Genomic DNA, 23,396 nt, shown 5'->3' with positions numbered 1-23,396 from the left:
TGCCTCCCTGCACCCACCCCCACCCCCTCCCCTTCGAGCGCATCAAACAGGGCATCAAAAACTGAAGAAATATAAGTTGTTCAAAAATATGTTCATTTTGTAGCGCACATCTCACTACCCCCACCCCCTCCCCTTCGAGCGCTTCAGACAGGGCATCAAAAACTGAAGAAATATAAGTTGTTCAAAAATATGTTCATTTTGTAGCGAACATCTCTCTGAAGAGTTTGATACTTAAAATATACAGGGTGTTTCAGTGGTAATGGTCAGTATTCAGGGATGTGACAGGTATGATCATTCGAAACAAAAAAGTCAAGTAAACATTGGCTCTGAAAGGCATACCTTAAGAACTATGAGCAATTCTTGGCCTTCGATACTGTGAAACAAATCTCTTCTACTGCAAGCTCTTTGCTTAGCATATTTTGAGAAACGGTAGTAAAGACCAAAACAAGAAATAAACGTCCAGTAAACATATGCTCTAAAATGCATACCTTAAAAGTTATGATCACTTGTTCATTAGAGACTTGTGTTTCAAAGTAACGAAGATGCACAAGTTCTCATGGCTCTTAAGAAATGTATTTTAGAGCACATTTTTCCTGGACATTTTTTCTTGTTTTGGTCCTTACTACCGTTTCCTAAAATATGCAAAGCAAAGAGGTTACAGTAAAAGAGATTTGTGTCACTGTATCGAAGATCAAGAATTGCTCATAGTTCTTAAGGTATGAAATTTTTGAGTCCATGTTTACTTGACTTTTTTTGTTTCGAGTGATCATTCCTGTCACATCCCTGCATATTGACCATCACACTGTAAATGTTCAAGGAAATGTGAAACATGGTATTTGGCCTTAAATGTGCCAAAGTGCAGTGCCACACAGTATTCTTCTAACGCACGTCACTGTATTTCGCTCTGTGGAATTCTAGCGTATATACTTTGTAATGGGGGCCATCAAGCCTATATTCATAACAGTAGAAATTAGCATGTCCTGTGGTGCCTCTTCTGCTCCCAGTCGGCCGGTTTGACATCTTACTCCTTTAAAAAAAGCCACAATTAATACTGGGTGGGATTATTTGTCACTGGGAGAATAAGAACTCTTCAGAAAATTTGGCGTCTTTATTGCATGTTAGCTAATAACTTTCTGTTTTGAGTGACATAAGATTAAACATAGGAAACATAAAACCGGTAAAGACAAGAGACAAGCAAGACTGTATACGTTTCTTCAAGCCATTGGACCCAGTATGTTTTCCCTCTCTGATCTTGCTACAGCTTTACACGGCGTGCTTTTCTTTCTGCGAAATAATTTACTACCTCATCAAAGTTCCTCAAACGTATTGCTACACGAAAAATCAAAATGTCGTTGCCTAATACTGAAAAAGGTGTTAATACAGATAGTACCAATGACGCGTGCTTTCCCGATTTGATTACGTCTATTTTGCCGGTGTCTGCTAGATAAAACGCAATAGGCCAGCTGTTGTAACACACGCCAAATAAGCCAGACTGTTATGTCACAAATTGTCATTTTTATGTACTTAATTTACATAAATAACACGACAGCATATAATTCACGAAGTACCATTATCAAATACCTATTAGGCCTACTGCAAGAAAAAAGTTTTATGTTAGGAAATAGTTTCACCTGTCATTCATACACTCCAGTTTCTCAAGCATGACATCGAAAAGTAGTACTACATAACTTATATATATATTTGGAATCGGCATATTCTTCCACATAATTTGTGTCATGTCCCCATTTCTTCTCCTTTTTCATTCTAACAAACGATCTTGTCATCACTAATTCTGTAACTGTTCCCACCATGTCAAAACTTGTTGCCGAGTAACTTCACTAACCATACCGGAATCACCAGTTTAGTTATCCCGCGTTTATTGTCCGATTCGGCGTTATTACGTGTTCGTACAACGCGTTTTCCGCGCTATTCCAAGAATAGAACTTACGCGGCTGCTAATCAGCGATTGTACAACTGGCCCTTAGTAGTGTAGCGCCATAGCAAAAATTCTGTCAAAATTTCATTCTCTTGGATACATCGAGAAGAATAATACGTAATCTTTCTTACCTTTTACACCTGTTAGTTGTTTATTTCCACTCTGACGGTCTGAATCTATAGATTTCGCTAATAATTATAACAACGTTGTTCATTGGCACACCCAGTCACATAAGCAAACAGCGATTGGCATTCACGCGTTGGGGTTTACACGGCTCAGCTCGTATAGTCCGGTCCCCTTTTATCTGCGTGCGCCGGCCGGAGTGGTCGAGCGGTTCTAGGCGCTAAAGTCTGGAACCGCGCGACCGCTACGGTTGCAGGTTCGAATCCTGTCTCGGGCATGGATGTGTGCGATGTCCTTAGGTTAGTTAGGTTTGATTAATTCTAAGTTCTAGGGGACTGATGACCTCAGAAGTTGAGTCCCGTAGTGCTTAGAGCCATTTGAACCATTTGTCTGCGGGGAAGTTTTATTATTTCCAGATGCGACGGGGATTTCCCTGGCAGAGGCATCACGTACACTGTGCATGCATTCAAAAATCAACTTATTATTCGTTCAGGAATCAACTTAGAACGTGTTCGAATATGTTCAGAAACCGACAGGGATACTTTCAAAATCATGGATGTTACGCGCTTTGTGTAACAAGGTTTTTTTTCTTCAAGAATAAGAATTTGGCACCCACTGAAATTGCCGCGCGTGGCAGGCAACACGTCCCCCCCACCCCCCACCCCCCCACCCCCCCCCCCGCCCTACCCCACCCCCAACCCCCACCCCTCCGGGCCTGCTGTCTGTTGAGATGCACATCTGCTGAGCTACGACCACGACAGTTAATCTGCGATTACTGCGAATCAGTTCCTCGATTGCATGGGCATTGTCCCGCTCAGAATCTACATCTACATCTGCGCAGATACTCTGCAAGTCACTGTACGGTGCTTGGCGGTGGGTACCCAGTACTATTACCACTCTTTTTCTTTCCTGTTCCACTCGCAAACAGAACAAGGGAAAAACGACAGTCTATTTGCCTCCGTAAGAGCCCTAATTTCTCGGAACTTATCTTCGTGGTCCTTACGCGTAACATATGTTGGCGGCAGTAAATCATGTGGCAGTCAGCTTCAATTTCTGGTTCCCTAAATTTTGGAAAAGGACCTCGCCGTTCTTCCAGTGATTCCCATTTGAGTTCCTGGAGCATCTCCGCAATACCCACATTTTGTTCGAACATACTGGTAACAAATGTAGCAGCCTGAATTTAATTTCTCCGATGTCTTTCTTCAATCCGGCGTCGTATGGACCCCAAGCACTCGAACTGTAGTCAAGAATACGTCTTTACAGGTGAACCATGTAGTGCTACAACGATGAAAAATAATATTACGACGATGTCAAACCCTATTTTCATGATATAAAGAGGAATTGACGATATTAAAAATGTAATTACAATTTTATTATTTTAATTTTTGTGCTCAGTGAATCAAAGACTTTCTAGTGCACGGAATAAACTAGCATTGTTTGTACTACGAAACTATATACACTCCTGGAAATGGAAAAAAGAACACATTGACAACGGTGTGTCAGACCCACCATACTTGCTCCGGACACTGCGAGAGGGCTGTACAAGCAATGATCACACGCACGGCACAGAGGACACACCAGGAATCGCGGTGTTGGCCGTCGAATGGCGCTAGCTGCACAGCATTTGTGCACCGCCGCCGTCAGTGTCAGCCAGTTTGCCGTGGCATACGGAGCTCCATCGCAGTCTTCAACACTGGTAGCATGCCGCGACAGCGTGGACGTGAACCGTATGTGCAGTTGACGGACTTTGAGCGAGGGCGTATAGTGGGCATGCGGGAGGCCGGGTGGACGTACCGCCGAATTGCTCAACACGTGGGGCGTGAGGTCTCCACAGTACATCGATGTTGTCGCCAGTGGTCGGCGGAAGGTGCACGTGCCCGTCGACCTGGGACCGGACCGCAGCGACGCACGGATGCACGCCAAGACCGTAGGATCCTACGCAGTGCCGTAGGGGACCGCACCGCCACTTCCCAGCAAATTAGGGACACTGTTGCTCCTGGGGTCTCGGCGAGGACCATTCGCAACCGTCTCCATGAAGCTGGGCTACGGTACCGCACACCGTTAGGCCGTCTTCCACTCACGCCCCAACATCGTGCAGCCCGCCTCCAGTGGTGTCGCGACAGGCGTGAATGGAGGGACGAATGGAGACGTGTCGTCTTCAGCGATGAGAGTCGCTTCTGCCTTGGTGCCAATGATGGTCGTATGCGTGTTTGGCGCCGTGCAGGTGAGCGTCACAATCAGGACTGCATACGACCGAGGCACACAGGGCCAACACCCGGCATCATGGTGTGGGGAGCGATCTCCTACACTGGCCGTACACCACTGGTGATCGTCGAGGGGACACTGAATAGTGCACGGTACATCCAAACCGTCATCGAACCCATCGTTCTACCATTCCTAGACCGGCAAGGGAACTTGCTGTTCCAACAGGACAATGCACGTCCGCATGTATCCCGTGCCACCAAACGTGCTCTAGAAGGTGTAAGTCAACTAACCTGGCCAGTAAGATCTCCGGATCTGTCCCCCATTGAGCATTTTTGGGACTGGATGAAGCGTCGTCTCACGCGGTCTGCACGTCCAGCACGAACGCTGGTCCAACTGAGGCGCCAGGTGGAAATGGCATGGCAAGCCGTTCCACAGGACTACATCCAGCATCTCTACGATCGTCTCCATGGGAGAATAGCAGCCTGCATTGCTGCGAAAGGTGGATATACACTGTACTAGTGCCGACATTGTGCATGCTCTGTTGCCTGTGTCTATGTGCCTGTGGTTCTGTCAGTGTGATCATGTGATGTATCTGACCCCAGGAATGTGTCAATAAAGTTTCCCCTTCCTGGGACAATGAATTCACGGTGTTCTTATTTCAATTTCCAGGAGTGTATGATTGTTAAGTGAGAACTGATTCTATGTAAGACATTTGGTCTGGGCGGATTTTGTTCTCGTACTGGTCGGTGGAGAAAGAAAAGTTTCTTAGTCGATGAATGTAATGTGAATGTACAGGGTGTTTCAAAAATGACCGGTATATTTGAAACGGCAATAAAAACTAAACGAGCAGCGATAGAAATACACCGTTTGTTGCAATATGCTTGGGACAACAGTACATTTTCAGGCAGACAAACTTTCGAAATTACAGTAGAGAGATTAGAGCGCGCACGGGGGCTTTCAGACAGTAGTTCTTCCCGCGAACCATACGCAACTGGAACAGGAAAGGGAGGTAATGAGAGTGGCACGTAAAGTGCCCTCCGCCACACACCGTTGGGTGGCTTGCGGAGTATAAATGTAGATGTAGATATGAGGGTGCTAGACCATGAAATGAGCGCTTCGAATTCCGAAGTGCTATAATTATGTACTTATCGCAATCCGTGTTTCAAAGGAAGAAGTGAGGGCAACGTATCGTGCCTCATGTTCGGATTGTCCACCAGTCGACATCGTGGGTTAAATCTGAAGCCGCTGCAGTGTTAGCAGGAGCAACAATGTAAGATGCTACTGCGGCTGGCGATATAGGGGGTGGACAAAATAAGGAAACACAGAAATACAACACATCATCATGCCTAATATAGTGTAGGAAACCTGTTGGGATTATAAAAAGCTTCCTTTGACACCGGAATGGATAAATAGAGGTCCTTAATATTTTATACTATTCTTCCTGGAAAATAGCGACAAGTTTGCGTAACGATGATGGATAGTGATCACGCACTCCTCTCTCTACAGTAGACCACAATGGCTCAACAGTATTGAGATCTAGTGGCTGTGGTGCCCACGAATAAGCGACAATTCATCCTTCTACTCACAAAACCAGTCATGTACGATGCGAGCTGTGTGAACAGAGGTACCGTGGTCGTGGGACAAAATTTCACCAGCCGGGAACAAACACTGCACGATGGGATGGACCTGATCAGCCACAGCGGTCACATAATGCTTGCCAGTAATTCCACATTGTAGAGTGGCAGACCCACCGGATACCACGATATTAGTGGCCAAATTATCACTCTGCCCACGCCATGTTTCACTATTGGGAAGTCAAATCGACGGAACTTCACTATGAAACAAGATCCATCCAGCCAAATGACTATCGTCCATTGTTTCATAATCCAGGCTTTACGGCTTCAGCACCACATTTTCATGTTACGGAAATTAGCATTACTGATGAGTAGATTCGTAATTCCTGCTCGCCCTGAATTCCCAGTTTATGGAACTCCCTCCGTGTTGTTGTTGTTTTTTTTTTTTTTTTTTTTTTTGTGCTGACAGTGTTGGCCAGTGCCACGTTCAGTTCTTCAGTGACTTTTGCAGTTACCGTCCTCCTATTTTCATTACAATCCCCTTTAGTGGCCACCTGTCACGATCACTCAACACAGACATTGCCTGCGGTGTAATTTAGCGGATGAAGTTTTCCCCCTTTCCCTGTAGCCGCTGTAAATCTTCGACATGGTGCCTCTTCAGCTCGCTTGGTTATGAAAGCTCCCACGACACTGTTGTTGTTGTGGTCTTCAGTCCTGAGACTGGTTTGATGCAGCTGTCAATGCTACTCTATTCTGTGCAAGCTTCTTCATCTCCCAGTACGTACTGCAGCCTACATCCTCCTGAATCTGCTTAGTGTATCTACGATTTTTACCCTCCACGCTGCCCTCCAATACTAAATTGGTGATCCCTTGATCCTCAGAACATGTCCTACCAACCGAACCCTTCTTCTAGTCAAGTTGTGCCACAAACTCCTCTTCTCCCCAATCCTATTCAGTACCTCCTCATTAGTTATGTGATCTACCCATCTAATCTTCAGCATCCTTCTGTAGCACCACTTTTCGAGAGCTTCTATTCTCTTCTTGTCCAAACTATTTATCGTACATGTTTCACTTCCATACATGGCTACACTCCATACAATTACTTTGAGAAACGACTTCCTGACACTTAAATCTATACTCGATGTTAACGAATTTCTCTTCTTCAGAGTTCTTTCCTATCACGACTGACACTTGCGACTTAGTGAGAACATTGCACAGGTGCCATTCGTTGTCAAATATAACGGCGCAACCTGTATTCTTGTATTAGCATTTGCCTTTATGTTCGAAAATTCATTTCTTGCAGTGTTTGCCTAATCCCTGCAGCTACCAGGGAAATAGCTAAAAATTACAGCTTCTAACCACTTTCAAAATCCTTAGTATTAATACTGCCTTATTCACGATAAATTACTTAAAATGTGGGAACTAACGTATGTGAAAGTATAAACTATCTTGTGGAGGGTTTTATGAGGCCCCGACCATCCCCTTGGTTTCGCATGTGTAAGAAACACGGCGTCGAGTTCAAAAGTGCACATCGCCGATTTTTCTATTAAGACAAAAATTCTGTTTTGCGTAATCAGGTACGAATATTTATACGGAAGTTTATCGTATGTGTCAGTACTTTTTGAAACTGTGTAACGGCTACCTACCCGACGTGTTTGTCTGTTTGCTTGGAATTTGGATGTTTCACCAGCGGTGTGTACGCAACGTTGCTGTGTTGCTTTCTATTTCGACATTTTTCCGCCCTGTTGACACATGTCATTCGCGGAACATGCTGACATTCTTCTTCGAGATATCACATTTCGTGACAACGTAACGTGCTTGTTCGTTTCTATCGCAATCTGTCTGAGTCTGCTTACTCCCTTCGTCCATTCGTCTCTCTCTGAAATTTTCAACCTCTGAAATTCGTTCCAGTACCACATTGACGATTCTCTGATGCCTCAGGGCGCATCCATCAACCGCTCATTTCTTCCGATGATTAGACATGTCAAACGCAGTTTTTAAAAGATCTGTTGTCGACAGAGATACTTTGGCAATAAACGAAAAAAAGGTTTTTCGTTGAGATAGACGTGTTAGGTCTGATGCTGTTTCTTGTACGGACAACTTTCACCCCCATATGTATGTATTGTTAGGGGTATAGGTACAGATACTGTGATAATTGGTACCTTAATATCTATCCACTTCAACGTCATAGTTGTTTTCTGTCTGCGTATAACAGTCTCCCTGCAAACTCACCACATAATTTACTACCTGATATTTTCTGGGTGGTCGTAACTATGCCACGAAGTGGACCACGCCTGTCAGTAAACACAATCCGTTTTGCGTCCACGCCTCCGTCTCCAGTAGCTATAATTATTGGTAAGCAAATAAAGTAAATACTGCTGTACGTTCAGCGCACTGTCCTCGGTCATCAATAGAAATATCTGCACTTATACTCCTAAGACCCTGCATATACAGGGTGGTCCATTGATTGTGACCGGACCCAATATCTCACGAAATAAGCGTCAAACGAAAAAACTACAAAGAACGAAACTCGTCTAGCTTGAAGGGGGACGAAATCAGATAGCGCTATGGTTGGCCCGCTAGATGGCGCTGCCATAGGTCAAACGGATATCAATTGCGTTTTTTTAAATAGCAGCCCCCATTTTTTCTTAAATATTCGTGTAGTACGTAAAGAAATATGAATGTTTTAGTTGGACCACTGTTTTCGCTGTGTGATAGTTGGCGCTGTAATAGTCACAAACATATGGCTCACATTTTTAGACGAACAGTTGGTAACCGGTAGGTTTTTTTTAAATTAAAATGCAGAACGTAGGTACGTTTGAACATTTTATTTCGGTTGTTCCAATGTGATACATGTACCTTTGTGAACTGATCATTTCTGACAACGCATGCTGTTACAGCGTGATTACCTGTAAATACCACATTAATGCAAGAAATGCTCAAAATGATGTCCGTCAACCTCAATGCATTTGCCAATACGTGTAACGACATTCATCTCAACCGCGAGTAGTTCGCCTTCCGTAATGTTCGCACATGCATTCACAATGCGCTGACGCATGTTGTCAGGCGTTGTCGGTGGATCACGATAGCAAATATCCTCCAACTTTCCCCACAAAGAGAAATCCGGGGACGTCAGATCCGGTGAACGTGCTGGCCACGGTATGGTGCTTCGACGGCCAATCCACCTGTCATGAAATATGCTATTCAGTACCGCTCCAACCGCACGCAAGCTATGTGCCCGACATCCATGATGTTGGAAGTACATCGCCATTCTGTCATGCAGTGAAACATCGTTTACTGACACCCGTAGAACATTACGTAGGAAATCAGTATACATTGCACCATTTAGATTGCCATCGATAAAATGGGGGCCTATTATCCTTCCTCCCATAATGCCGCACCATACATTAACCCGCCAAGGTCGCTGATGTTCCACTTGTCGCAGCCATCGTGGCTTTTCCGTTGCCCAATAGTGCATATTATGCCAGTTTATGTTACCGCTGTTGGTGAATGACGCTTCGTCGCTAAATAGAACGCGTGCAAAAAATCTGTCATCGTCCCGTAATTTTTCTTGTGCCCAGTGGCAGAACTGTACACGACGTTCAAAGTCGTCGACATGCAATTCCTGATGCATAGAAATATGGTACGGGTGCAATCGATGTTGATGTAGCATTCTCAACACCGACGTTTTTGAGATTCTCGATTCTCGCGCAGTTTGTCTGCTATTGATGCACGGATTAGCCGTGACAGCTAAAACACCTACTTGGGCGTCATCATTTGTTGCAGGTCGTGGTTGACATTTCACATGTGGCTGAACACTTCCTGTTTCCTTAAATAACCTAACTATCCGGCGAACGGTCCCGACACTTGGGTGATGTCGTCCAGGATACATAGCACATGCCCGTTGGGAATTTTGATCACAATAGCCATACATCATCACGATATCGACTTTTTCCGCAATTAGTAAACGGTCCATTTTAACACGGGTAATGTATCACGAAGCAAATACCGTCCGCTCTGGAGGAATGTTACGTGATACCACGTTCTTATACGTTTGTGACTATTAACGTGCCATCTATCACAATGCGATAAATGTGGTCCAACTAAAACATTCATATTTCTTTACGTACTACACGAATGTGTAATAAAAATGGGGGTTCCTATTTAAAAAAAACGCAGTTGATAAACGTTTGACCTATGGCAGCGCCATCTAGCGGACCAACCATGGCGCCATCTGGTTTCCCCCTTCAAGCTAGACGAGTTTCGTTCTTTGTAGTTTTTTCGTTTGATGTTTATTTCGTGAGATATTTGGCCCGGTCTCTATCAATGGACCACCCTGTATAAGATAAGTCTGCCCATAACTAAAAATAAGAACAGATTTTTGACATGTTTAGATACGCTATGGAGAAATTCACCGTGAGTGAATTTCAGATTGTTTTACTTTGATTTTCTAGCAGATAGAGACTTCAAAGTGATTTTCTATCCCCGTAGGGACTGTAGTGCTGTGGTGGCTTCCTACAGGCAGTGCGTATCGCGATGACGTCCCATCATTGGACACTAAACGTCATACGCAACTACTTTAAATCGGACAATAGTGCTGGTACAGCTCCAGGGATAACGCGTGCAACGGAAACTGCGGCGGACGCGCTGTGTTGCTGCTGCACACGACGTGGGCGGCGACTGTACCGCGACCACTGTGCATCGCTCATTTGTTTGCCGCTGCAGCGGTAGCCGGAAGGGGGCCAGATTGCGCTGCCAGCTTCAGAGCCGGAGCGCACGCACACTGACACAGCCGCTCTAGCCGGCGGGCAGGCGTCCTCACGCACGTGTACGCACGGCCACACGCAGGACGCTCTGCCAGAGAGAGGCCGGTGACTCATCTGTTGCGAACGTATGTGCAGAATGAAGTGCTGCGGCCGGTCCCGCTCGATATTGCTCGAAATTGCTCATTACTGACGGAGGCGATTCTCTTGTGGGTCCCCTGCGGTTCGATTTTGCAGCCGCAGCTACCGGTCTGTGGGTGACCTACTGCACACCAGCACAGCTCTCCCACCTACCAGGTCGTTTTGTTACGAAGCTATTCTATTTTTCGACACCATTACAATTAGGCGTTCAGAAACCGATTTCGACCTTCCCTAACAGCCAGGCTCAAATCTTTGTGCTAAACTGGAGGAAAGCTTGTTGAGGTAATTGTTGGTTTTCATGAACGGTCTTCACATACACTTGCATAATCGTAGGACTACTAGGCTCTTAGCCGTGGCTTCGCCAGTGCATGCGTATGTCAGTATATTGCTCACATCTCCCACCCAACTCTCTGTCCATCTCCTCTCCCTTCCGCTCTGTCCTCCACCCCCCCCCCCTCTCTCTCTCTCTCTCTCTCTCTCTCTCTTGGCCCATCTCCTCCTCCACCTTTCTTTATGCATCTCCTCCTCCTCTCTCTCTCTCTGTACATCATCTCTTCCCTTTCTCTGTCCATCTCGTATGCCTTCCTCTGCCCATCTAGCCCTCCCCTCTTCCTGAACACCTACTCCTACACCACTCTTTCTGTCCTTCTCCACCCTCTCCATCTCCCCTCTCTTTGTACATCTCCTCCTCCTCCATCTCTATCTGACCATCTTCTCCTCACTCCTCTCTCCGTCGATCTCCTTCTCCCCCCACTCTCTCAGTCCATCTCCTATTCCACATTTCCAGATGCACCTCCTCCTCTCCTCTCTCTGCACATCACCTCCACCCCCTCTCTGTCCGTCTCCTATGTCCATATCCTCCTCCCCTTCTCCCTGTGGACCTCTGCTTCCCCTCTATATGTAGATCCCCTCCTCTCCCATTTCCATCTGTCCATCTGTTCCTACCCCAGGCTCTTACGCTGATGCCGCGTACCGTGCGTTCCTGATGGCATTCGATTCAGTTCCACACTGTCGTTTAGTGAATAAAATACCAGCGTACCGAGTGTCGGACCAAATTTGCAACTGAACACAATACTTCACTGCAGATAGGAGAGGTAATTTCGGGAGTACCCCAAGGGACTGTTATGAAGCCTTGGCTACCTAAAATTTATATTAATGATCTAGTACAGGGGCGGGCAAACGTTGCACGCGGCTCACGAGCGCACAGCGCTGCACGTGTGCTACTCGCGTGCAATCGTCGACTGGGGCAGTTGGCGACAGCCGGCAGGTTGCAGCAGTGTTGTGCCAGGCTAAGCTGCGGACGTTGATGCGTAGCGACCACTACGTAGTGAACGTTGTATTTCAAGAACCGGAAAATGCAGAGTGAAACGAGGAAACGGAGAAGTGGAGATTTGCTAGCTTTTAAAAAGGATCATTTTTTCTTTGTGCAAAAACGTGAAAATTCGAAATGTTTAATACGTGGCAGTATTCTCGCTGGTCAGCGGAAGTTTATTATTGAAGGCCATTATAATAAATTTCACAAGGACGAGTACAATTTATTGTCGGATTCTGAGCGGTTGGGGAAATTGACTGAGCTTAAGAAAAGCGATCTGACGATACTAGATGAATCTGTCGTAGTTGCTGTGGTCACGAGAGATCTGCGACTTCCTTTCGTCATGTCTAACTGATTTAACATTTTATGGAGCACTGTTTTCAATTTTTCAGGACGACAGCAATAATAGCCCAGCGGTACGTGCAAGTTATAAGATTGCGCTTAATATAGCGAGAGCTGGAAAACCATTTGCTGAATTAGTAAGTGTCGGTTAAGAGCAAACATCAGTGATGAACATTTAAGTAACTGTTTGCGTGTGTCTGTATGTAGAAATTTTGTTCCACTCCACCTGTGATAATTAAATAAAACTTATCGTAGGTAACAGGTACTCTTTCAAACAACGATATCTTTCAAGAACTCCTACTAATCTTATTCCTTCATTCAATAAAGCAAGCTAGGAAACAAAACGCATTGCAGAGGAAGGAGCGGACAGAAGGTATGGTGGGGAGTCATAAGATTGTAGCGTAATGCAGGAAAACGTGCAGAGGATCGACGATTGATACAGAGAATAGGAGTTCACCCTCAAGGTAAAAAAAAATGCAACGTATTGAGCATACATAGGCGAAGAGATTCAGTATGTGCGATTATGCTATTGGCGACAAATCACTGGGAACAGTAAGTACCGTAAAGTATCTAGAAGTAACCATCCGGAGCGACCTGAAGTAGAACGACCGTGTAAAATAAATAGTAGGAAAAGGATTTGCCAAACTGTGATCCATTGGGAGAATCTCGAGCAAACAACGGAAGAAGTGACTTACAAAACACTCATTAAACACTCATTCGACCGACTCTTTGGCATTGCTTATCAGTCTGAGACCCTCGCCAGGTTGGATTGATAGAAGAGAGAAGAAGCTACAACAAAGAGCGGTACCTTTCGTCACGGTATCGTTTCGAAGGTTAATCAATCGCTGTCGTATCCAGATATAAAAATTTATTGATTGGTTTATTTATTCATTTATGCAATCTACTCTGATTAGGGCCATAATGCCCTCGCTTACATCGGACCAGCGTTTCACACATGCAGTAACTTCCTTATATCACAGATACCTAAGAAATTACAGTTCATAAAACATAAACCTGTTCTTTCAGCTTAACTCCCTCGTTACTGCACCGAACTAATACGGCATTCTATAGTCCTGTACTTAACGCTGTACGAAGCGGCTCAGTTCAAAACTCGAGTATAGGTAGCAACGCAAAACCTTTTCTTCGTGTACCCACGTAATCTGGGTGTTTTATGCCAGACACAAATTGCACTAAAATTTAATAGACGTGCAGATACATTTAAAATTTATTGCCAGTGTGAGTGAAGCCATAACAAGTGAATTTCTTTGCCAAACGATTTAGCACCGCTGCCATTAATAACAGAATATTCTGTCGCCGCACTAAATCGCACATTAAATTCTAAACGAATTCCTAGCCACTCGAAACAGAAATCTTGTTCTTAACAGCTAAGCTATGCAGCTTCGACACACGACCCGCCCTCACACCCAGTACCTCTTCCCTACTTTCCGAACTCCACAAAGCTCTCCCTCCCAGATCGCTGGACGAGCACTCCTGGAAATACGGATGCCGCGAAGAATTTGTGTTTACTCTGGGGCGTGTAAGTTTTAGTGATTATCGACCGAAAAGGAAACTGTTCCGAAGATCGCACCAGTCTCTTTATTTTTGTCAATTTTGTGCCTTACTGACCTAGCGTGCTCTGCTTTAAATTCACATGTGACCTCTGCTGAGCAGCGATCTATTCTACATTTACACTGATTAAGAAGCATAATGTTTTGTAATGATGCTTTAAATATTAACTGTATTAGAGCACTTAGGGCTAACATTGAGTTTAACATTTTTTTTTCCTTCTTTACAGATCGCCGTACGACGTTAATTACATCTCACCCAGCCGGCGTAAGTATGAGTTCTTTTCATGGGAAATTGAATATGCACGTAGAAGCATAGAGCTGATAGACGCTTCGCATTCCCGAGAGCACCTTATACACCACTGTTGAATGGGTCGCTTCAGATGAAGGGATCACATGTTGTTCAACAAGTTATATTTGCCCATCTTCAAAATGTGATACAGAACGTCTTTATGCAAAGTATAGCGTCACTTAAGTACGTCCTCACGATTTTCTATGACATTCTGAAGAATGGGCTACGCCTGAAACGTGTCGGATATTATTTCTTCAACAACAAGTGACCTGTTCCTTTCAAGCGACCCGTTCAGCAGCGATAAAAGAAGTGCTCTCGGTTTTCATTAGGGTCACAGGCCTCCTACGCGAGTTGACAGATGACCAGACACGTCTAACATGCGGCGAAAAGTTTCTTCAGAGTAGGGCACGTGATGATAAAATTAGACTAGAGGTCATGCAGAAATACACAGTCATTCTCTCAGCCTTTCATCATTGTATGATCTGCGAACAAACGTAAATGTTAATTTTTTTATATAAAATAGAACGTGTTCCCTGAAAACAGAAATGCAGGGTGACAATTATTGAACTACACTCCTGGAAATGGAAAAAAGAACACATTGACACCGGTGTGTCAGACCCACCATACGTGCTCCTGACACTGCGAGAGGGCTGTACAAGCAATGATCACACGCACGGCACAGCGGACACACCAGGAACCGCGGTGTTGGCCGTCGAATGGCGCTAGCTGTGCAGCATTTGTGCACCGCCGCCGTCAGTGTCAGCCAGTTTGCCGTGGCATACGGAGCTCCATCGCAGTCTTTAACACTGGTAGCATGCCGCGACAGCGTGGACGTGAACCGTATGTGCAGTTGACGGACTTTGAGCGAGGGCGTATAGTGGGCATGCGGGAGGCCGGGTGGACGTACCGCCGAATTGCTCAACACGTGGGGCGTGAGGTCTCCACAGTACATCGATGTTGTCGCCAGTGGTCGGCGGAAGGTGCACGTGCCCGTCGACCTGGGACCGGACCGCAGCGACGCACGGATGCACGCCAAGACCGTAGGATCCTACGCAGTGCCGTAGGGGACCGCACCGCCACTTCCCAGCAAATTAGGGACACTGTTGCTCCTGGGGTATCGGCGAGGACCATTCGCAACCGTCTCCATGAAGCTGGGCTACGGTCCCGCACACCGTTAGGCCGTCTTCCGCTCACGCCCCAACATCGTGCAGCCCGCCTCCAGTGGTGTCGCGACAGGCGTGAATGGAGGGACGAATGGAGACGTGTCGTCTTCAGCGATGAGAGTCGCTTCTGCCTTGGTGCCAATGATGGTCGTATGCGTGTTTGGCGCCGTGCAGGTGAGCGCCACAATCAGGACCGCATACGACCGAGGCACACAGGGCCAACACCCGCCATCATGGTGTGGGGAGCGATCTCCTACACTGGCCGTACACCACTGGTGATCGCCGAGGGGACACTGAATAGTGCACGGTACATCCAAACCGTCATCGAACCCATCGTTCTACCATTCCTAGACCGGCAAGGGAAATTGCTGTTCCAACAGGACAATGCACGTCCGCATGTATCCCGTGCCACCCAACGTGCTCTAGAAGGTGTAAGTCAACCACCCTGGCCAGCAAGATCTCCGGATCTGTCCCCCATTGAGCATTTTTGGGACTGGATGAAGCGTCGTCTCACGCGGTCTGCACGTCCAGCACGAACGCTGGTCCAACTGAGGCGCCAGGTGGAAATGGCATGGCAAGCCGTTCCACAGGACTACATCCAGCATCTCTACGATCGTCTCCATGGGAGAATAGCAGCTTGCATTGCTGCGAAAGGTGGATATACACTGTACTAGTGCCGACGTTGTGCATGCTCTGTTGCCTGTGTCTATGTGCCTGTGGTTCTGTCAGTGTGATCATGTGATGTATCTGACCCCAGGAATGTGTCAATAAAGTTTCCCCTTCCTGGGACAATGAATTCACGGTGTTCTTATTTCAATTTCCAGAAGTGTATTTATCTAAAGTCAGTAATACCATTATACTACATTTTATTTGCAGTGTTAAATTTTCACGATCATGATTTCGGGTTAAAAGTGTCATTGTCAAGTGTTTTCTGAAAGCATATTAGACTGTAACAGTGAAATACATAACAAGTGATATAACCATAAGAATCCATATTTATAATGCTTACTTACAATGTTATACAGTGCCTAAGATGGCATACTGTCGTATTTAAAATACACTATTAGACACATTGTCTAAGGGTCAATATTTCTGGTAAAAGACCACTGCTACCCTTAGGCAATGTGCCTAATAGTGTATTTTAAATACGACAGTATGCCATAGCACTGTATAACATTGTAAGTAAGCATTATAAATATGGATTCTTATGGTTATATCATTTGTTATGTATTTCAATGTATTGTATAATATGCTTTCAGAAAACACTTGATAATGGCACTTTAAAGCCGAAATCATGATCGTGTAAATGTAACACCGTAAATAAAAAACAGTCTAATGGCGGTACTGACTTTAAAGAAATATTCGATATGCCTGCCATTATTGGCGATGATGTGGCGCCGACGAATAGCGAAGTTCTGCATAACACGGAACATCGTTGCTGTCGATGCCTCCTGAATGACTGTTTTCAGCTCAGCGTGGCTTTGGGGTTATTGCTGTACACCTTGTCTTTAGTACAGCCTCATGAAAACAAGTCGTATGTGTTCAGATCCGGAGAATATGGCAGCCAATCGAGGACTGTGGGTACCCCAGAGCAAGAATGCGGTCCCCAAAGTGCTCGTTCAGAGTATCAAACACTCTTCTGCTTCGATGTGGTCGAGCTCCGTCTTGCATGAACCACATCTTGTCGAAATCAGGATCACTTAAAATGGGATGAAATAACCGTTCGGTAGCCACCGTGCCACTACAGAACATCGTTCCGATTATTACCTGACTGGATATTGCACACTACACAGCCACCCGTTGACGGTGAAGAGACTTCTCGATCGCGAAATGCGGATTCTCAGTCCACCAATTGCGCCAGTTTTGCTTACTGACGAACCATCCCAATGAAAGTGGGCTTCGTCGCTAAACCAAACCGTACTAATTCCTACCATGCGCCGAGGACAACCCTGCCGTTTGAACGTTCTAACACAAACCGTTCACAAGTTATGACGATTTTATTTCATGTAATTCGATTATTTCCGCCCTGTATGTTTCTAGGGTAAACTTCTCTCAGGCCGGCCAGCATTGGAAACTCCCGTGGTAGATTTTCCAACTGCGTCAGCACTTTCGTTATTTTTACGAAAGTTTTATGCAGTAAATTAGCAGTCCAGTGCATCAAGTTGAAACGTCCCCTGTGAAAAATTATGAATGATTGTCCTGGTAAACTTCTATGTTATTTGATTTTCAAACAGCTGAGCAAAACTAAGCGTTCTCAGACATTTCTCTCTTTACTTATTCTGATCGTCACTAAACTGACAAACAATATTTTTAGCGCAACGCCTTCTGACTTTGAATAATCCCTACAAAAGAATGGCCCTGACTAACAATAACCTATATCTTTCATGAATCACTTACCTCACAAAAATCTTCGTTACTCGAACTACTGCAATACAGCGAGCGCCAAAACTGTTAGCTAAATAAAAGATTCTAACTACTTAAGGCACTAACTACTGGTAGGCATAGTTAGCAAATGAAAGATTTTGATAGAAAACAATGTGTTTACCTTCATAGCGTTCAAAAGTCATAATATGTACATAATTTTGTGACATCCAATCAAACAAATTCCCTTTTTCTGACGGACACACGTCCTGATCCTCCGCTCAAAACTCTGGCATCTCTCTCCCCGCATCCACCACTGCTGGCAGCTCACTTCCAACTGCCCAACACTACACAAGCGAATATTCCAACAACTAGTCCAACCAGCCACAGACTGCATACAGCGCAGTCAGCGATTTTCATACGGAGCACTATGTGGCGTTACCAACATAAAAACCTAAATAGCCTACTTACAAAGTTACCGTGGACTGAGAATTACCAGCAGAAATTTAAGTAATTACTAGTGTGTGGAAGGGAAGTATAATAGGACCGTTATATTAATGTTACACATTAGCAATTATCGGACAGTATCAGTTGAAGTGTGGTACTTTCCGAATACCATCATAAAATGCATCAGGGCTTTCGACTTTAGGTTCGGCTCTTTATGGCTCGTGACGTATATTTTTCTGGGGTGCCCTTGTCCCTGTCGACGTACTGGTGTTTATTAAGCTGTCTTTGCTTGTCTAGTTTCAGGCATGTGCTGCAACCTGTTCTTCCTGCGTGTTGTGCTCCAAACTCTCAGCTGTTGTCGTGCGTTAACAATAAAGTTTATTGCAGTCAAGTGCTCACATGAATTCTCTGGTCGCTGATTGACGTTGTTAAATAATTTACGTGAGCGCTTGACTGCAATAAACTTTATTGTTCTAAGTAGTGGGTTCGCAGCTGTTCTCTGCCACTAACATGACTAATTCAGGGTGACTATTATTGAACTATATGAAAAAACGTAAATTAATTACAAACTACGGCGTGCAAACATTTTATTAACATGTAAACGTCACTACAGATATTCGGATTTAGGTTATGACATGTTCGATAAGTGTGCCATCATTGACGATGATGCGCCGCAGACGAGTAGTGAAATTCTGCGTGACCCGCTAAAGGGTCGGATCAGCGATGCCGTCGACGACCTCCTGAATGTTTTCAGCTCAGCAATGGCTCTGGGGTTGGGTTATTGTTGTACACCTCATCTTTAATATAGATCCACAAAAAGAAGTCTGAAGTGTTCAGATCCGGAGAATATGGCGGCAAATCGAGGCCCATGCGAGTGGTCTCTGGGTACCCCAGAGCCAGAATGGGGTCCCCAAAGTGCTCCTGCAGAACGTCAGACGCTCTCCTGCTTAGGATGATGGGGATGAAATGCCCGCCCCTTGTATCTGTGTGGTCGCGCGACGGCATATCATGCGTAACGGCCCTGGTTCGATTCCCGGCTGGGTCGGAGATTTTCTCTCAGGGACTGAGTGTTGTGTTGTCCTTCTCATCATCATTTGATCCTCATTGACACGCCAGTCACCGAAGTGGCGGCAACTCGAAAGACTTGCATCAGGCGAACGGTCTACCGCAGCCACACGGCATTTCCATTTCCATGGGGATGAAATCATCTTCCAAAATCTGCACGTGCCGTTCGGTAATCACAGTGCCATGAAGAAATATCACACCGATTATTCCGTGACTGGACACTGCACATCACACAGCCACCCGTTGACGGTGAAGAGACTTCTCGATTGCGATTCTCAGTCCCCCCAAATGCACCAATTTTATTGGCGAACCCATCCAAATGAAAGTGGGCCTCATCGCTGAAGCTAACCATACTAATTCCCACCATGCCCCGCTGTCAACCGTGCAGTTTGAGCGTCCTACGCAAACCGTTCAGAAGTTATGGCCTTTTTATTTCATATATATGAATAATTGTCACCCTGAATGAACAAGTTTTCGCGTGTCACGACTACCTCTGTGTACGAACAGAGTAGGAACGGCCGGCCGGAGTGGCCGAGCGGTTCTAGGCGCTGCAGTCCGGAACCGAGCGACCGCTACGGTCGCAGGTTCGAATCCTGCCTCGGGCATGGATGTGTGTGATGTCCTTAGGTTAGTTAGGTTTAAGTAGTTCTAAGCTCTAGGGGACTGATGACCTGAGAAGTTAAGTCCCATAGCACTCAGAGCCATTTGAACCATTTGAGCCAAACCGGTCTTCTGTCTGGAAACCAGAACAACAGTATGTGTTATTAATATGTGCCAGTCCAGTATCCACGTTCTTAATCAGTCGGATATAAAATACGAGGTTCGACTTCAGCGGATCAAAATTGAGGCGAGGAGCAATCCTATCAACAAAACCGCAGCGCATCGAACGGGTATAAGTGAGTTACTAAATATTTACATCCGGAAATGCGAATAAGACTTGTGGTCGCAGATGTGGACAACTTACCTCCTGATACGGGTCTCATTTCTTTTATCCGCGTGGATTTCGGGATGCACGCTAAGGAAAAAAAAAATTCGTAGCATCAAAACAAAATTAATGTAGAGTAATGAAATTTCAGGAATACATTTATCTAGGTAACATATTTAAGTGATTAACACTGCAAGATCACCCATTAATGTAAGCGCAAGAGAAGGCATTGCAAATGTGAAATACTGGTACACTACTAACCAGTGTAACGGTCAGAATGTTGCATGCAAACGTGCATGCATTATGTTGCACCGATACCTGATGTGAGTTTGTGGGATGGAGTTCCATGCGTGGTCGGTCAAAACGGGCACAATTAATGCTGGTTTTGGATGGCGTTGGTGTTGTCACCCGATGATATTACACATGTGGTCGATTGGAGACAGATCTGGCGACCGAGCAGCCAATGCAACATGTCGACACTGTGTAGAGCGTGTTGGCTTTTAACAGCGTTACGTGAGCGAGCGCTATCCAGTTGGTAAGCTCGTCCTAGAATACTGTTCATGAATGGCATCATAACAGATTGACGTACAGTCAGTAGCGCGGGATAGCAACGAGAGTGCTCTTGCTGTCACACGGAATCACACCTGGAGTTATGGGCTAGGGTGTATGTCCAGTATGTCTGGCACACAGACACCGTTGGTTGCAGGTCCTCAACTGGCCTCCTCCTATCCAAGACCCGGCAGTCACTGGCACCGAAGCAGAGCCATATTTCATGAGAAAACACAACAGATCTCCACCCTGCCGATCAATGAGCAGTTGATTAATACCACTGAGTCGGCCGCGGTGGCCAAGCGGTTCGAGGCGCTTCAGTCGGGAACCGCGCGACTGCTACGGTCGCAGGTTCGAATCCTGCCTCGAGCATGGATGTGTGTGATGTCCTTAGGTTAGTTAGGTTTAAGTAGATCGACGTTCTAGGGGACTGATGACCTTGAAACGTCCCCTTGGAAAAAATAATCAATTACTGTGCTGGTAAACCCCTTACGTTATTTGATTTTCAAACAGCAGAGCAAACCTGAACGTACTCAGACACTTCTCTCTTTACTTATTCTGATCATCACTAAACCGACACACAATACTTTTAGCGCAACGCAATCTGACTTTTAATAATATCTACAATAGAATGGCCCTGACTAACAATAACCTATACCTTTCATGAATCACTTACCTCACAAAAATCTTCATTACTCGAACTACTGCAACACAGCGAGCACCAATACTGCCAGCTAAATAAAAGATTCTAACTACTTAAGGCACTAACTACTGGTAGGCATAGTTAGCAAATGAAAGATTTTGATAACGAACAAACAATGTATTTACCTTAATAGTGTTCAAAAGTCATAATATATGTATCAGTTCATGACATCCAGTCTTACAAATTTACTGTCTCTGATGGACACACGTCCAGATCATCCGCTCTCAAAACTCCGCCATCTCTCTCCCCACATCCACCACTGCTGGCGGATCACCTCCAACTGCGCAACGCTACGCGCTGTTAACAGCCAACTGCCCAACACTACAATTGCGACTATTTCAACAATGCCCACCGGCCACAGACTGCACAAAGCAGAGCCAGTGATTTTCATACAGAGCGCTAGGTGCCGTTACCAACATAAAAACCTAAACAGCCTACTTACAACCTCAGATTTTAAGTCCCATGGTGCTAAGATCCATTTAAACCATTTTTGATACCACTGAAGTCGCAAATGGTTTGGGGTTAGTGGAATACACGCTATAGTGTGTCTGACTCGGAACTGTCCTTGAAGTAACCGATTTCTAACAGTTCGTTATGTCACTGTAGTACCAACTGCTGTTCAAATTGCTGCTGCAGATATACACTACTGGCCATTAAAATTGCTACACCAAGAGGAATAACAGATGATAAACGGGTATTCATTGGACAAATATATAATATTAGAACTCTCATATGATTACATTTTCACGCAATTTGGGTGAATTGATCCTGAGAGATCAGTACCCAGAACAACCACCTCTGGTCATAATAACGGCCTTGATACGCCTGGGCATTGAGTCAAACAGAGCTTGGATGGCGTGTATAGGTACAGCTGCCCATGCAGCTTCAACACAGACCACAGTTCATCGAGAGTAGTGACTGGCGTATTGTGACGAGCCAGTTGCTCGAACCACCATTGGCCAAACGTTTTCAATTGCTGAGATATCTGGAGAATGTGGTGGCCAGTGTAGCAGTCGAACATTTTCTTTATCAAGAAAAGCCCGTACAGGACCTGCAGCATGCGGTCGTGCATTATCCTACTGAAACGTTGGGTTTCGCAGGGATCGAAAGAAGGGTAGAGCCACGGGTCATAACACATCTAAAATTAACGTCCACTGTTCAAAGTGCAGTCAATGCGAACAAGAGGTGACCGAGACGTGTAACCAATGGCAAGCCATACCTTCACGCCGGGTGACACGCCAGTATGGCGATGACGGATACACGCTTTCAATGTGCGTTCACCGCGATGTCGCCAAACACGGATGCGACCATCATGATGCTGTAAACAGAAACTGGATTCATCCGAAAAAATTACGTTTTGCCATTCGTGCACCCAGGTTCGTCGTTGAGTACACCATCGCAAGCGGTCCTGTCTGTGATGAGGCGTCAAGGGTAACCGCAGCCATGGTGTCCGAGCTGACAGTCCATGCTGCTGCAGACGTCGTCGAACTGTTCGTGCAGATGGTTGTTGTCTTGTAAACGTCCCCATCTGTTGACTCAGGGATCGAGACGTGGCTGCACGATCCGTTACAGCCACGCAGATAAGATGCCTGTCATCTCGACTGCTAGTGATACGAGGCCGTTGGGATCCAGCACGGCGTTCCGCATTACCCTCCTGAACCCACCTACTCCCTATTGTGCTAAGAGTCATTGGATCTCGACCAACGTGAGCAGCAATGTCGCAATACGTTAAACCGACCTTTATCGAATTCGGAAACGTGATGGTACGCATTTCTCCTCCTTACACGAGGCATCACAACAACGTTTCACGAGGCAACGCAGGTCAACTGCTGTTTGTGTATGAGAAATCGGTTGGAAACTTTCCTCATGTCAGCACGTTGTATGTGTCGCCACCGGCGCCAACCTCGTGTGAATGCTCTGAAAAGCTAAT

At 45.6% G+C, this 23,396-nt stretch overlaps 1 protein-coding gene across 1 annotated transcript in view; it reads left to right on the top strand.

The window, feature by feature from the left end:
* The window catches only part of LOC124804668 (semaphorin-2A-like), a 1,059,692-nt gene that overhangs the window by 196,652 nt on the left and 839,644 nt on the right, over nt 1-23,396 (top strand). The window contains exon 2 of the mRNA XM_047264910.1: nt 14,192-14,229. The gene's annotated coding sequence lies outside the window, so the exon portion shown is untranslated. The remainder of the gene's footprint in view (nt 1-14,191; nt 14,230-23,396) is intronic.

This window comes from Schistocerca piceifrons, chromosome 7 (genome assembly GCF_021461385.2).
Source record: "Schistocerca piceifrons isolate TAMUIC-IGC-003096 chromosome 7, iqSchPice1.1, whole genome shotgun sequence".
Lineage (NCBI taxonomy): Eukaryota > Metazoa > Arthropoda > Insecta > Orthoptera > Acrididae > Schistocerca > Schistocerca piceifrons.
This window is presented reverse-complemented; position numbering and strand designations above follow the sequence as displayed.